Source organism: Mesocricetus auratus, unplaced genomic scaffold (assembly GCF_017639785.1).
Source record: "Mesocricetus auratus isolate SY011 unplaced genomic scaffold, BCM_Maur_2.0 Super-Scaffold_100013, whole genome shotgun sequence".
Taxonomy (NCBI): Eukaryota; Metazoa; Chordata; class Mammalia; order Rodentia; family Cricetidae; genus Mesocricetus; species Mesocricetus auratus.
The window spans coordinates 5583999-5599058 of record NW_024429196.1 but is presented as its reverse complement, the minus strand read 5'-3'; the positions used below and the strand labels follow the sequence as shown (position 1 = coordinate 5599058).

General features: G+C 47.7%; 1 protein-coding gene across 2 annotated transcripts in view; it reads right to left on the bottom strand.

The window, feature by feature from the left end:
* The window catches only part of Sipa1l2 (signal induced proliferation associated 1 like 2), a 162481-nt gene extending 148690 nt beyond the window's left edge, over nucleotides 1-13791 (bottom strand). The window contains exon 1 of one of the 2 annotated variants that reach the window (XM_005064689.4): nucleotides 13686-13791. The gene's annotated coding sequence lies outside the window, so the exon portion shown is untranslated. The remainder of the gene's footprint in view (nucleotides 1-13685) is intronic. The other variant, XM_013121863.2, reaches the window with a different exon arrangement.
* Between the last annotated feature and the right edge of the window lie 1269 nt (nucleotides 13792-15060).

Genomic DNA, 15060 nt, shown 5'->3' with positions numbered 1-15060 from the left:
TCTTCTTTTCTCTAAAGTTTTCCAAACAGCACACACAGCTGAACAGCTGAGCTCTGCTGACCTATCTTCCAAAAGTAAAGTCAGGAGCCCCTGCCAGCCCTGCCCAGATGGCAGCACGTGGAGGCAGCATACCTGACCCTCGGAGTGCACCGTGGAAAGACACCAGGCAGGAAGATTGGCTGGACAGGACAGGAAGTCACTCCTTGGCAGGGAAGGGGGAGTAGAAATGTGTCTAAGAAACCAGGGAGGAAACTGCTCTGGGCATCATAGGCCACTGAGGATGATCCCCAAGCCCATGGGGAGAGCACACGTGTAGAGGGTGATACATTTAAACACAGATTTAAAGTAAATACAGTAATATATCCATACACAGCTGAAGAGTTCGAACCTTGCAACTAAATAGCTATTTATATCTTTTGAAGAACACGTCAAACCTCACAGCAGAAAACTAGAAACTAGGGTGGGTGTGGGGCAAGCTGTCTAGTAAGGGGCAGAAGTTTCAGGGTAGTTGGTACACTTCACACCCTAACTGAAGTGTGGGGTTACAAAGGATAACACGTCTGTCAAAACTCACAGGATGAACAATACACTTAAGAGTTCTGCATTTTGTTCGCACCTCAGGTAACAGGTAAGTTCTGAACTTGTATGCGAACTACAAGTGGAAATGCTCAGTGATGAAGAACACCGGCTCCACACTTAGAGCTTACGTTGAAATACGGTTAAAAATAGAGTCGGAGCTGGCATGGTGGTACATGCCCGTGATTCCGGTACTCATGAGGATGAACTGGGAAGGCTATCGTGAGGTCAAGGCCCACCTGAGCTAAATGGTAAGCACCACACTTGGAGAACCCTCAAATCCTAACCATTTCCAAGCTCAGCTCCAGACCCACCACCCTCTCAATATCCAGAACACAGGACTCACTCCCTAGTCCCCCTGACACAGGCCATCAGAACAAGATTTTGTGCTTACACCATCCTTTCAGTGACAAAAGCCCGTGACAATGCTTTTGAAGAAGAGTGTGTTTATTTTGGTGCAAGGTTTCAGGGTTCTGGGCCATCTCTGGGCTGGGTCCATGGCTCTGGACCTGTGCCAAGGCAGAGTATAACTGGGAGTTTGGGGGTTGCTCATCTCATGGTAGCAGGAAAGGGTCAGGGACAAGATATAATCTTGAACTGAAGATCAGCTTTCTTCCAACCAGGCCCCACATCCTAACAGCTATAACTAATTAATGTAGCAATAACTAATTAATGATGATGAAGCTAACATCCTCATGATCCAATCATCTCTCCATAGCCCATCAGCTGGGGATCAAGCCACCAACACATGAACCACCAAGGAACATTTGCAGATTCAAACCATCACACTGCTCTGAACTAGTCAGATAGGGAAGTTCCATTGAAAAAGCACCCATCAGTTTCTTTGAGATCTAAGACTGACTCTAATAGAGGAGAGAGGGTTGTAGGAGGAGGCTGGAGTCAAGGGCTCTGCCTGCAGAGGTCAGGAACTCCGGGGTTCCCAGCTAGCCTGGCAATCAATCATTCACTTGCTCTGTCAATACTAAAAGGCCAGACTTGTAAGCAAACCTGTGGCCTATAGCCCCACATCATCACTGAAACTGTACTGTAAGAGCTGGGGAGATGGTTCATTTGGTAAAGTGCCTGCAGTTCGAACATGAAGACCTGAGTTCAATCCCCAGAATCTAGGTAAGAAATCTGGGCATGGTAGCACACGTTTTTGTTTTGTTTTGTTTTGACTTTAGTATAATTATTTTTATTAATTTATGTTTTACATTCCAATCCCAATTCCCCCTCCCTCCTCTTCTACCACTCCCTCTGCTTCCCCTTCCTTACATCTGCTCGATGGAGAGACTAAGGCCTCCCATAGGAAGTCACTAAGTCTGCCCCATCATCTAGTGAGGCAGGACAAGGGAACCTCTCCATCCCCACACCCATGTGGCACGTTTGTAACCCCAGTCCTGGAGACAAAAGGATCCCTGAAGCAAGCGCGCTGGCCAGCCAGCACAGCTGAAAACAATGTAGAGACTGAGGGCAACACTGAATGTTGACCTCTGGCCTTCACATGCACTCATGCAAACATACACAGCATGAAACTCTAGTTCTCTCTTCCCTACTATGCTCCAAACAGCTGCAGATACTTTATAATTTTTTAAGTTATTTTTCTAGTTTTATATTTTCCAGAAAGGATGGGCAGGTTCAGTATTTATCATCGTGAGGCTGGCAGAGATCAGAGACAAGGAAACAAGTAGCCCTAGGGCTGTTGCTGCAAGAAGGTGGAGCCTTGGTGTGCCCCACCCCCTCCTCAGCCTGTGCGAGTGCGAGGGATCAGTGTCTTTCCATCTATTACACAGCAAGATGAGACCTGAGCCCAGCCTCTCCCCACCTGCCAGTCTCACTCCTCCCTCACTGACTCAACATCCCCTGGGCCCCAGGCTTATTCTAGGAAGAACCAGGAGCTCTGTTGCCAAGCTAAAGGATGGATTTAGAAAGTGCCACTGAACCAGACGCACAGCAGCCACCAGACATTGGCTAGATTTAACTGCCCTAAAATTAGTAGCAAAGTAGTTACGGGGACCGGGTGATTGCGTCAGAGCCCCTGGCTGGCCAGCTGCCAGCCTGAAACACACCCACAGCTTTCTCCAACAGGGAAACAATATTTTGGCACACAGCCAGTTTCAGAACCCGTCAAAGGCAAGCTTGGCTGTTAACGTTTTCTAATTCAGTGACAAGGTGGACACAGTCTATCCGGGCTGCATCTGCGAGGGTGTTATTTTCTTTGTTGAAAGCGTTTATTCTTTGGGTGAGTAGAGAACTGTGGATGAATCCTTTTAAATATTTAAATGCCTGGAATTTATTTAGGGCTTCACATTCAGCTGGCTTCAACAAAGATTATGCAAATGTAGCAAAGTAGAAATGAGAAACAAAAACTGTTTCCCTCTTATACTTCTTTTATCTTGGCAGAGATTTTCAGAGCTAAAGAAATGGCCACTGAACGATCAACAACTCCCAAGCTGGGATGCTACCTAACAGGGATCCCAACATCCACCCCTAAGAAAGGCACCTCCACCCTCTGCACCCCACTCTCTGGGACAGTAAGCTAGCTGCCTCCACCACACTCCCATGCCCCTACCTTTCCTTACCCCTCCCTCCCTTCCTCCTTTCTTCCCTTCCGTTCACCCCTCTTCCCGTGATGTACTGAGAGATCTGTCTTGCCCCGAGGCAGCTACAGTGAACAGGACAGGACAGGACAGGACAGAGCGCCACAGCTGGATCCAACAGACCCAGGTTTGAAACATTAAAAACTCTTAGGATCCAGAAAAAAAGCACACTTCTCATTAAGCCACTGTGTCTGGAACAGGAAACAAATCCCACTGGACTCACTAAATTCCCATGTAGGAGCTGAAGACACAGCTCAGTTGATAAAGAGCTTGCCATGCAAGCATGAGGACCTGAGTTGGAACCCCCAAACACACATAAAATAAGCCTTGCATGGAGGTGCATGCTTATGATCCAAGAGCTGGAGACAAGTGAGTCCCTGGGGGCTTCCTGGCCAGCCAGCCTGGCTGAATCAGCAAGTCCCAAGCCAATGAGAGATCCTGTCTCTAAAAACTCAAGGTGAATGGGCACCACCGGCGGGTGTTCTCTGGCCTCCAAAGGCATGTGCACACATGGGCATGTACAGATGCACATGTCTGTATACATACACACACAGAGTTTTTTAAAGTTATATATTTAAAAAGCTCCCACATAAGGCAGATGCAAGAAAGAAAAGACACGAAAAGTTCACACACCAGCTTTTGAAACCTGCATAGGTTCTGGACTGAATCTCCCAGCTCTTCATTCTCTTTATATGTCAAGCACAAGAGTCCCCTTCATTCCTACCAATCAGAACTTTTAAAATAGAAAACAGACCCATGATTCATAGGGAAAGTCTTAGAATGGCCCTCAAATAAAATATGGTAACCAATTGGATGTCCCCACTCTTTGTGATGGCTGATCCCTTAGCCAGCTCTGCTCAGAGTATGGAGACAGAACCATGATTCTAAGATTCCACACAAAACAGCAACCACTGCTCTGCTAGGACATGAAATGTGAGAGTCCTATTCGGTGAGGTTAGAACAGGAGTTGCAAGGCTGGGGAGTTAGCTCAGTGGTGGAGTGCTGGCCTCACATGCAGGAAGCCTTGGGTTCCATCCCCAGCTCTGCATGAACCAGGTGTGGTGGAGCATGTCTGTAATCTTAACATGCAGGAGATGGAGGCAGGAGGATCAGAAGTTGGAGGCTGCAGAAAATGAGTTCAAGACCAGCCTGGGCTATATGTGCCCTTGTCTCACATAAAAGCAAAAACTGTAGTTTTGTAGTGCCTGTCATATTTAAGTCATACATTCCAATTGACTTTGTTAGTCTTGAATTATAAACACATAAGCAAGAAAGGGTACGCCCTATAATCTGCAGACCAAATTATCAAACAACCCCTCTTTAGTAGGCACTTTCAGGATTGAGAGAGACAACAGAGTGCTAGCGCCTCAGAATTCATTTCCCCCCAGTAATCTGTATCAAGTAGCCCAAGCCAAGGCTTCCAAGAGAACTCAACTTTCCCCTTCAGCCTCCAACAGGGCTGGGCCCACCCTAGGGTACCAAACTGACACAAGGAAGGGCAGACCACAAGCCATGGAAAGTGTGCCATCTCCTCAAAACCTCAGTACTCTAGGCACAGTGTCAGCAGTCTCTCTGGACCTGTGGAGCCCTGCTGATCCCTCTGCAGGATCTTCAGTACCAGCTACTTCCTATGAACCTGGGTAAGATGCAGGAACTGCAAATGGCCACTCACGGTGAGTCACAGTGGAATCCACAACATATTTAAACAAAAATCAAGACTCAGAAAGTTCCTTCACTTCCAAACTCACAACTGTAGTCATTTAACTAATGATGGCCAGGAGCCATTAGTGTGGTAAAAACATCTGAACCATGGGGAACACAGCAGGTACGTCCCTGCCCACAGGAAAAAGATGCTTTAGGGAGTGGAGACAAAATGCAGGTGTATAAAAATAATGCTCAGGGTGCCGGCTGGATATACACCCTGCTAAGGAGGGCAATGTGAGAGCACAGTACTTAGCTGGAAGTCATCTTCCTCTATCCACAGCCCTTCTGCAGTCTAAGGGCTGGTGAGGGGCTCCCTGTACTTACTCCTATAGCCAAATGCCTGGTAAGAAGCAACTTAGGGAAGGAAGGGCTTATTTTGGCTCACAGTTTCAGGATATAGTTCATCATGGCAGTAGGAGCATACAGCAACTTGCTCACATCTCTGTGGGATCAGGAGACAGGAACTTAGGCTGGAACCACAGCCATGAACTGACATTGTTACCATGGAAAATTAGGGCTCTTGGGCATCATATGCATAATTATGCATATGATTACTACATCATATTATTATCCAGTGATCTGTTGTGCAGGTTTACACAGATTTCTGAGAGGTGTGGAGGACCTGGTGCCTATATTAGCAGCACAATGTCTGCCTTCTCTGTGCTCTGGGAAGTTTTTTGAGTTTGGGTCCTGTGGAACCATGGGATTCATGTGGTTATTACCATGGTCATAAGCCATAAGGCTTACTCACAGTAACCCACTTCTTCCAGTCAGGCCCTGTCTTAGTTAGGGTTTCTATTGCTGTGAAGTGACACCATGACCATGGCAACCTTTATAAAGGAAAACATTTAATTGGGGCTGGCTTATAGTTCAGAGGTTTAGTCCATTGTCATCATGGCAGAAAGCATGATGATACACAAGCAGACATGGTGTTGAAGGAGCCAAAAGTTTTACATCTGGGCTGGCAGGCAGCAGGAAGAGAGAGTGCCACTGGGCCTGGCTTGAGCATCTGAAACCTCAAATGACACACTTCCTCCAACAAGACACACCTAATAATGCCACTCCCTATGAGTCTATGGAGGCCATTTTCATGCAAACTGCCACAAGTCCCAATTCCTAAAGTTTCTGCAACTTCTCAAAAGGACAAAAAGCATCTGGGGACTAAGTATTCAAACATGAGCCTATGGGGGACATTTCACATTTGAATCATAGCAACAGGGAAGCACAGACCCATCCCATCACACAGAGACAGTATGCGTCTGACTTTCTCAGGCACTTCAGAACAGGCAATTGACAGTCATATCCCCTCCCAATTCTATGCAGGAAGTGGCTGTAACGGTGAGGATTTCTCTACAACCAAGCTAAACCAAGAACATCTCCAGCAGGCCAGCATCTCCATCACCATACCCAACCAAGTCACCCACAAATAGTTCCAGGGACACAGGAGAAAGACCCCCACCCAGGAAAGACAAAGATACAGTAAACACAGAGCCCGAAGAGTGGGTTAGCCCTGGACCCTTGGAAACTTGTTTACACATCATAGAGCATTAAATGGGGGAGAATGGGGAGCAGCTGGCTCCAAAACTGGAGCCACACATTTCTAAGGGTGGCAACGGAGTCCCTGGGGTATGAGACACAGTATTTTCACTTCTACTAACTTGTAAGAATAACTTTTTTAAAATTCATACTTTTGCTTGTATTTTATGATGTTCAGGACATCTTATGATAAAGCACATGTGTACATATGCAGATCTAAGACATAATACACACAAGTATGCATGTATTTTATTTTAGTTTTTGAGACAGGGTTTCACTATATAGCCCTGGCTAGCCTGAAACTTGCCATGTAGACCAGGATGGCCTTGAACTCATAGAAATCCACCAGCTTCTGCCCCCCTCTTTGCTGGGGTTAAAGGCAAGACCTACCATGCCCAGCAGCATATGTGTGTACACACAGACACATGTATACATGCATGTGAAACACACATGGACATTCAGAGAGCTGACTGTATAGTGAAAAGAGCATGCAGACCCTTCTACAAAACAGTTATTGTTCATTGGATTAAGACATTAGACACTTGTAACAGTAGTGCCCCCCCCATGAATGACCAAAACTGTAATTCCTAAAATCCCCTATTAGACATTTCAACACAAAGAGGAATACAGCCCAGAGCTATTCCAAAACCACATGAATCCCACAGTTCCACAAGAACCAAATTCAAAACACGCCCCAGAGCAGAGAAGGCAGGCATTGTGCTGACAACATGGGTACTAGGCTCTCCACACCTCTTGGAAGTCTGGAAACTTGCACAACAAAACACTGAGGGTACTTGATGTTTTACATGCCCAAGAGCCCTCACTTGCCAGTCGCAATGTCAAAGCCTGGTCCTTCACTCTGGTCTTTTAACTTAGGAGAAGTAGCTGTGACCCCAGCACACCTGTGACCCCAGCACACCTGTGACCCCAGCACACCTGTGACCCCAGCACTGAGGCAGGAAGACTTGAAATCAAGGCTAGCCCAGGAGATCCTGTCTCAAAATCACCCAACAGAAAAAGAATAACTGAATACACAATGTCAATCTGCCCACACTTAGAATCACCTAACTGATGAAGTACACACTGAGGTGTATCTGTGAGGGCATTTCCAGTGCATAACCGAGTAAGAAGACCTACGATGAATGTGGGTGTCACTATCCCATGCTTAGGGCTGGGATGGAATAGGAAACAGGACAGAGTCTGCTCACTATTGGCTCCTCCTCTGATCTTTGCTTCCTGCCTACCATGAGGTGAGATGCTGGCTACGCCTTCCCTGCCATGACAGCTGACACCTCCGGAACCATGAGCACAAAGAATTCTTCCTGCTTTATGTCAGGTGTTTGGTCTTAGCAATAGAACACTAACTAGTTCACCTACTTTGCACTTCTCATTTCTTGACCACCACAAATAAAAGAGGACGTTTCTCAGAGGAGGTGTCAAACATGCAGAGTGGGAGGGACGAGTGTACACAGGAAAACTGCACAAGACAGACATATTGGCTGTAATGGTTAATATTGTCAATGGGACCCAGAACTTGTCACCCTAGAAACAAGCCTCTGAGCATGTTTGTGAGTTTCTGGATTGGGGTTAACCTAAATGAGTCTTCAGAGTCACCCTGAATGTGAACGGCACCATCCATGGCTGGGGTTCCGTACTGCCTTCCCACCAAGATGGGTTATACATGCACTGTGAGTCCAAATAAGCCCTCCCTTCCTCAAGCTGCTTTTGTCATAGCAGCAGTAAGCGTAACTAACACATGCACTAATAACAATAATGAAATAATTAACAAGATGATGATGAAAACACCAGGGAAATACTGTGGCTCTAGCTCTCGCTGTCTAAAAGCAATGGAAACAAGATCACGCAAAACTGAGACCAAGAGAAGATGTCCAGCACTACTCGGTGATTTCCCTGCACTTTCTGTTGGAGTCCTTGGAAAGCCCTGGGGTCCCCTAACATCTCAGAACTAGTCAGCCAGTCATTAAGTATACATTTCCTAATCACTCACTATATGCAAAGCAGGTCTAACCAGGGACACACTGACACAGACTCACTTCTGACTTAGAGTAACTTGGTCAGCAGAACTCGCAAAGCAAGTTAGGTGCCATCTTTCACAATAACCTGTGGGAAGGGGGAGCGACACAGCCAGTTACAAGAAACCAAGCACTCCCACCGGTACCACTGCTTGGCTGTAAAAAAAAGGGAGCCCCTGTGGCTAAGGCTCACACACTGGGTGCCCAGGCAACCAGACAATCCCACCAGTGACACAGGAAGAGGTACAGAAACTGTCTTAAAAGTGCAGACGGCACATTTTCTTCTTAACGTCTTCATTTAGTGGAGAGGACAGGGCATGCTGTGTTGCATGTGTGAAGGTCAGAGGACAACTTTCAGGACTTGGTTCTCTCCTTCCACCACATGGGTCCCACTCAGGCAGGAGTTCAAACTCAGGAGTTCAGACTTAGTGGCAGGTATCTTTACCCCGCTGGACCCCGGTGGCACTTCTTTGAGAGGAATGGCAAAAGTGTTAACAGAACCAAATTCCAACTGTATTATGAGAGCTAATTACAAGGAAACAGAACAGCAGTGTGTGTTACGGAACAAGAGCCCGCACATGTGTAAGGGCTCTAGGGCTCCAGGACAGTAGTAGGCCCAGATTTAATTGAATTGAATTTGATTTGAAACCATCAAAAGTAGTGTTCTACTCCCCTTTCCCGGGCCCCTCTGGGTGACTCTGGAAGACACCCTTTGGAAGTCATATGGAGGCTGCCTGGGGATGTAATTCAGCAGGAGACATGTCTGGTTTGTGTCAAGGCCTCAGGTTCAGTTCCCAGTGCAGTCAAAAACTGTATGGAAGGATCTGCACCCAAAAAATCTAGATAAAGTGGACTGTGCCCTCTAAACGCTCCTCTTGATGACATTGTCACTGTTCTAAGAGAAAGGAAAAGGTGTGTGTGGGTGAATGAGCAGGTGTGAGGTAACTTTGATAACACACGTGGGGGTGGGGGGATATATATGATTCTTCCCTGATACACATCTCTTTTTGGTGTTACTTTCTTCTTCTCTTTTGAGATGGGGTCCCAACTTTGTAGTCTAGACTGTCCTCAATTTCCCAACAATCCTCCTGCATCAGCCTCCCTAATGCCGAGATCACAGGTAAGAGCCACCATACCCAGGCCCACCTTATCTTGATTAAATGCACTGATAATTGTAATGTGTATTCTTCCCACCAGCTGCCTGGGTCCCACCGCTGTCTCAGCCCCCAAATAACACACGAGACACTATATTAATTATGAAGCTGTTAGCTGTTTGCTATGGTTTCTTAATGGCTAGCTCTGACTTAATCATTAACCTATAACTACCAATATATAGTTCTACAAGGTCTTATCTTACCAAGGACACCAACCTCATGCGTCCTTTCTTCCCGGGATCACATGGCTACTCTCTACTCTTGACTACATTTCCCAGAATTCTCCTTGACTCTTAGTCCTCCTACCTATCTTGCTTCCCTATTGTCCATGTATTTTTGTGTACTGGTATTTTGCCTGCATGTATGTCTATGTGAGGATGTAGATCTTGGATATACACAAGTTGTGAGCTGTTATGGGGGTGCTGGAAATGGAACCTGGGTTCTCTGGAAGAACAGCCAGTGCTCTTAACTGCTGAGACATCTCTCCAGGCCCTTTTGTGTTGATTTTGTGAGACAGGGTCCCATGTAGCCCAGGCTGCCCTTGAATTCATTATGTAGCTGAGGATGGCTTTGAATTCCTGATCTTCCTGCCTCTGATTCCTAGTACTGAAATTATCAGAGTGTACCACATGTGGATTGGCTTTATTTTCTAACTTTTATGGATCAGTGGTAACAGTGCTAAAAGTTCTTTCTGGCATAGAGATGCTGGCTGACATGACAATTATACTCAGCTCACAGTCTGTCTTCCTTTCTATTACTCAGTTTTCTACTCAATGCTACTGCACAGGAAACAGGTCTCAAGGAACAGTTCACTCCAAAGGAACTCTAGCAGGAAGAAAAGCCCTGCAACATCAGATCTAAACCTCTAGACCACTTGCCACTCTTGGGGAAAGCTTATTCGTCAGGTTCAGAGACGATCAATCTAATTTTACCCTTGAAGTCGGAAGGCATTTGAATTCCAATTGCATGGTTACCTCTCCTTATAAAGGGTAAAAGCTAAATGCAATTGGCATAGAAAAGCAATTTCTAAGTCATTGATTTCAAAGGTAAACCTAGCAACTATAAATCCATATAAGGAGGTTCACTATACACAAACTTACAATACACGGAATCTAGAAGGGCTCATAATCATGGGAAATATAAACCATCCTGGCCAGACATTTTTATTGCTCTAATACATGTATTTTAAACAATAAAAAAGGGGGGGCTGGCAAGATGGCTCAGTGGGCAAAGGCACTTGCTGCCAAGCCTGAGTTCAATCCCAGGAACCCATGTGATGGAAGAGAATCGACTTCTAGGAGTTGTCCTCTGACACCACACACACACACACACACACACACACACACACACACACACACACACACACACAGTAAAAAGAGAGAGAGAAACCTATAGTTTTGGAGTCAAAAGGAATTGTGCTCTACTTTATCCAAACTCTCCTAGAGAACTACAAAGAACAGCCTTCAAGCGTTCCACCCTTCCTCCTAATCACCCAAAAAAGAAAGCCTACATGGGTACAAGAAGAAAATCTAGACCACGGTTCTTGTGCATTTTTTAGGGCTTGACTTCATATTTCATCCAAGCTAACAAGCATAATCCAAGTTTTCTTAAAACTCATTGTGTCCTTGTAAAGATTTGTAATCTGAAACTACCACCACACAGAGACCAGAAGTTCAGAGAGACAATTCAGGGCTCCCCAAAGCTGGGTTTCACAACATTGCTGGGGCAAGGGGTAAGGGGCAGATGCATGTAAATGGAAGCACAATTCCGAGGCTAGGCCCATGCACTGCATTGTCAAGCCAGTTTTCAATTACCAGATAACTGTCATTTGTACTAACAATTCCTCAGTTTCAGAAATAGGTTTTCGACTGTACCTTTTGTCTCAGGTAAAGAAGATTCCCCAAGCTACAGAAAAAGGACCTTCCAAAGTCATACTAGTGGTGGGGTGGGGGTGGGGTACGGGGGTGGATGCCCCTTCCAAATGTATATTCCATAGCTTTGACCAAGATGATAATCCCACTCATGAGGCTAAAAGTTACAGAGAAAAAAAATGCTCTTTACAGAAGTCTAGCATTTTACAATATCAAAATCATGTTCTGAAAAATTGTACGCTCAAGCCAGACAGTACAATTCCCAGGCCTGCACTCCCAAGCGGAAGCTCCACCCCCCCACACCCTAACTGGATCCAGTGTTGCTCTCTTCACCCTCTGGAGCAAATGTCTACAGGGCTTCTTATGCAAGTTCTCTTCACCCCATCTATAGGTAGCACGTGGGTATCGAGGAAAGCCGTTCCTGTGGGTTTCATTATGTTCCCCACTTCCCAGATGTCTACTCAGTCGGGGATCCCCCCCTTCCGCTATTTAAGAATACATTCTAATTTAGAACATACAAATTTAACTTGTCATATTTTAAGCCAAGCAAGACACACTATAAAGCCAAATTCAAATTTCTTCAGTTAATAAGCCTGCCTATCTGGGCAAGACTGGGGGCTAGCTGTCATGTTGCTTGTAGAGTAAAAACACTGAACAAGAAGTGGGGCGTGGCAGGGCACACCTGTCATTTAAGTCACTCGTGAGGCAGGAGGACCACAAATTCAAAGCCTGTTTGAGCTACTGTGTGAGGTCAGCCTAGGTAGCTCAGTGAGACTCTTCCAAAATAATAGCAATAAATCGATGACTATTTTAAGATAATAGTAAGTGGGACTGGGAATGTAGCTCAGTGGTAGAGGCTTGTTTAGCACACCCAAGCCTCTAGGTTTAATTCCAAAAAAAAAAAAAAAAAAAAAAAAGGCACTTAACCCAGAATGTAAAAATGTGTTGGACCAGCAGTTAACTAGAGGCAACTGTACGAGTCATTAAAAAGCTGTGCTCTGTCAAAAATGAAGTAGACCTCATCAGGGGAGAAGGAAACGCAGAGGTCTCTGACACAACCGTCGGTATGACTCAGGCAGACGCACTGGACTACAGATCTTCCTCAAACGCTGCTGGTCAACCCTTAGGCATGAACAGCCCTGCATGAGCCCCAAACTCAAGACAGCTTTTCCACCACAGATCCCATCTCTGCCTGTTCCCAAAGCCTCCAAACTAAACCCGGGCAGCGAAAATCTACGCCAAGTGTAATCACCAAACCCACCCTAGGACTCTCCGTTCTCCAAAAAATTCAAAACACGATGCAGAGCGCAGCTGAGGGGCAGCTTGCTCATATTCACCTTTTAGGTGGTAGACATCAAAGCTCACTTTTCCGTATTTGCAAAAATAACTGGCTTAAGCCTTAAGGGGAATAGCACATTTCAAACAAAGCAGCAGTTTGGGATACTTTCTTCCCTTTCATTCCAATTTGTAAGACGATAAATAAACAAATAAATAAATGAATAAATAAATCCCAGCCTAGACTGCAGACGCAGGAAACTCAAGAGGCCAGTGGACTAAATGCCTGTCATAAGAAAGCCATCTAGTGTTAAAGTTTAGAAGTGAAACCTCAGACAAAAGGAACATTTCTGGGACTATTTTGAAGTTACTGGGAAAACCAATGAAAATAACCAAGATGCCCGGTTTTCTGTGAATGACTTGGGTTTGGGGGTGTTTTTCGCTTTGCCTTTTTCTCTCGCTGTTTATTCTTCTTTCTTAAAGCCATCCTTGTCCAGACCAAGTCAACTCTAAGCAAAATCCAAAGCGCCTAAGACCTGTTTTGACCAAAATCAGGTACCGCCGAGCCCCAATTCGTTAAGACGCACTTGCTGTCGGTTCACTACTGTTGGCGTTGGCCGAGCTGAATTAAGGTACCCGGAGCCGGTTAATGACGATAAACGTCTCCCCGAGAGGTAACGCCAAGTTGTCCTCGGCTCTCGCTCTCGGGAGGATAAGCCGAAATTGATTCTCTGGGTTCTGCGACCAGGCTGAAATGAATAAGCCGGCGCTGCTGGGTAGCTCCCCGGACCGCGGTCCTCACCCGCGAAGACGCGAGCCCAAGCGTACAAAGGAGCGGGAGCCCCGGGGGAGCGGCCCGCAAGTTGGGCGCAGCCGGGCAGGTCCGGTCCCCGCGACCCGCACCAGCGGACGCACCCTGCACCCCCCGACACGCACCTCGGAGCGGCAGTCCTCTGGGCCCCGCTAGGGCCGGCGCGCAGAAGCCGGGGCCTCGCCGCCCGCCGCCGTCCCGCGCTACCCATGGGCGCGCTCCCCGCGCGGCCGCTGCGCCCGCGGCTCGAGCTGTCGCCAGGCGCCGCGCTGCGTCCTCGGCCGCCCGGCTCCGTCTGCAGCCGGCTCCCGCCGCCGCCGCCCGCCCCGGCACCGCCCCCACGCGCTCCGTCCCCGCCTATTGGCCGGTGCTCCGGCAGGCCCCACCCCGAGCGCTCCAGCCCCTTTCATTGGGCAGTACCCGGTAGCCCCCGCCCCTGGAGCTCCGCCCACGCCCATTGGCCAACAGGACAGGCCCCGCCTCGAGCGCTCCGCCCACGCCCATTGGCGCGCCTCCTGGCCAGACTGGTCCCTTGCCGTCGGGCGCGCGCGAGCGTCCTGGGAGAGCGGGTTGCCTGCGGCAGGGAGCGCGAGGCTTCAGCCTGCGGCGAGCAGCAACCGGCCTCCCACCGCTCGCGAGTCGGGGCGCCCTCGGAGCGACCCGTGCTCTCCGGGGTGTGGACTCTCAGCCCCGCGAGCTCTTACCCTTCTGGCCTCCTGAGGGTCGCCACAACCCGGCGAAACCCGGGGAACGCACTTGACGCAAAAGTCCTAGGCGGCGCGGTCGGGGGACCCGTGACGCTCGTGTGGGCTTTACACTCCGCGTTCAGGCCTTGTCTTTCCTCCAGGAAGCCTCACTTGCGGCTGGCTGCAATACACCTGGGTTGGGCCCTGTACGAGATGAACCGGCTCCAGGAGGCGTTAATGAGAGCCGAGCCAGCTTCACCTTGTGTCCCCAGAGTCTCGATCTGGTTTGATTGGGACTTTGAACTTCTCTGGGGAAGAGATAATGTTATGATGTTATCTCTCCTCCCCCGTCGCACTGCTTCCTAATGTGCGCACACACACCCTGGTAAAATTTCAACAAAGTGAATCCCCACCCACGTTGTATTTCTCCGCATTACCTTTTTATTCAGTTCTTTATATGTCATTTTATAATGCAGGTGGAATGCATAGGGGTTGGCCTGGCAAAACATTTCAGCGACCTGTATATGACACGACACCCCTGAGATCTGCAGGCTTTGAGGTCTTTCTCAATGGTTGTCTCATACTTGGTGTTTGCAAGTTTGTGTATGCAGTCAATAAACATGGGGCCTGATAAATGACCTATGCTGCTGTGCTTCCTGGGAAGCCCCCCCCCCAATCCCTGATCTGCTGCTTTCGGGGCACGTGCAAATTAAACTCAAGGCAGAGACTGTGGGATGCAATACTGGTGAGGAGGGCAGTGCATGGCCATGGGCTCGGGGTGTCTTACAGAAAGAATACAAAATGCCTCTTCTAG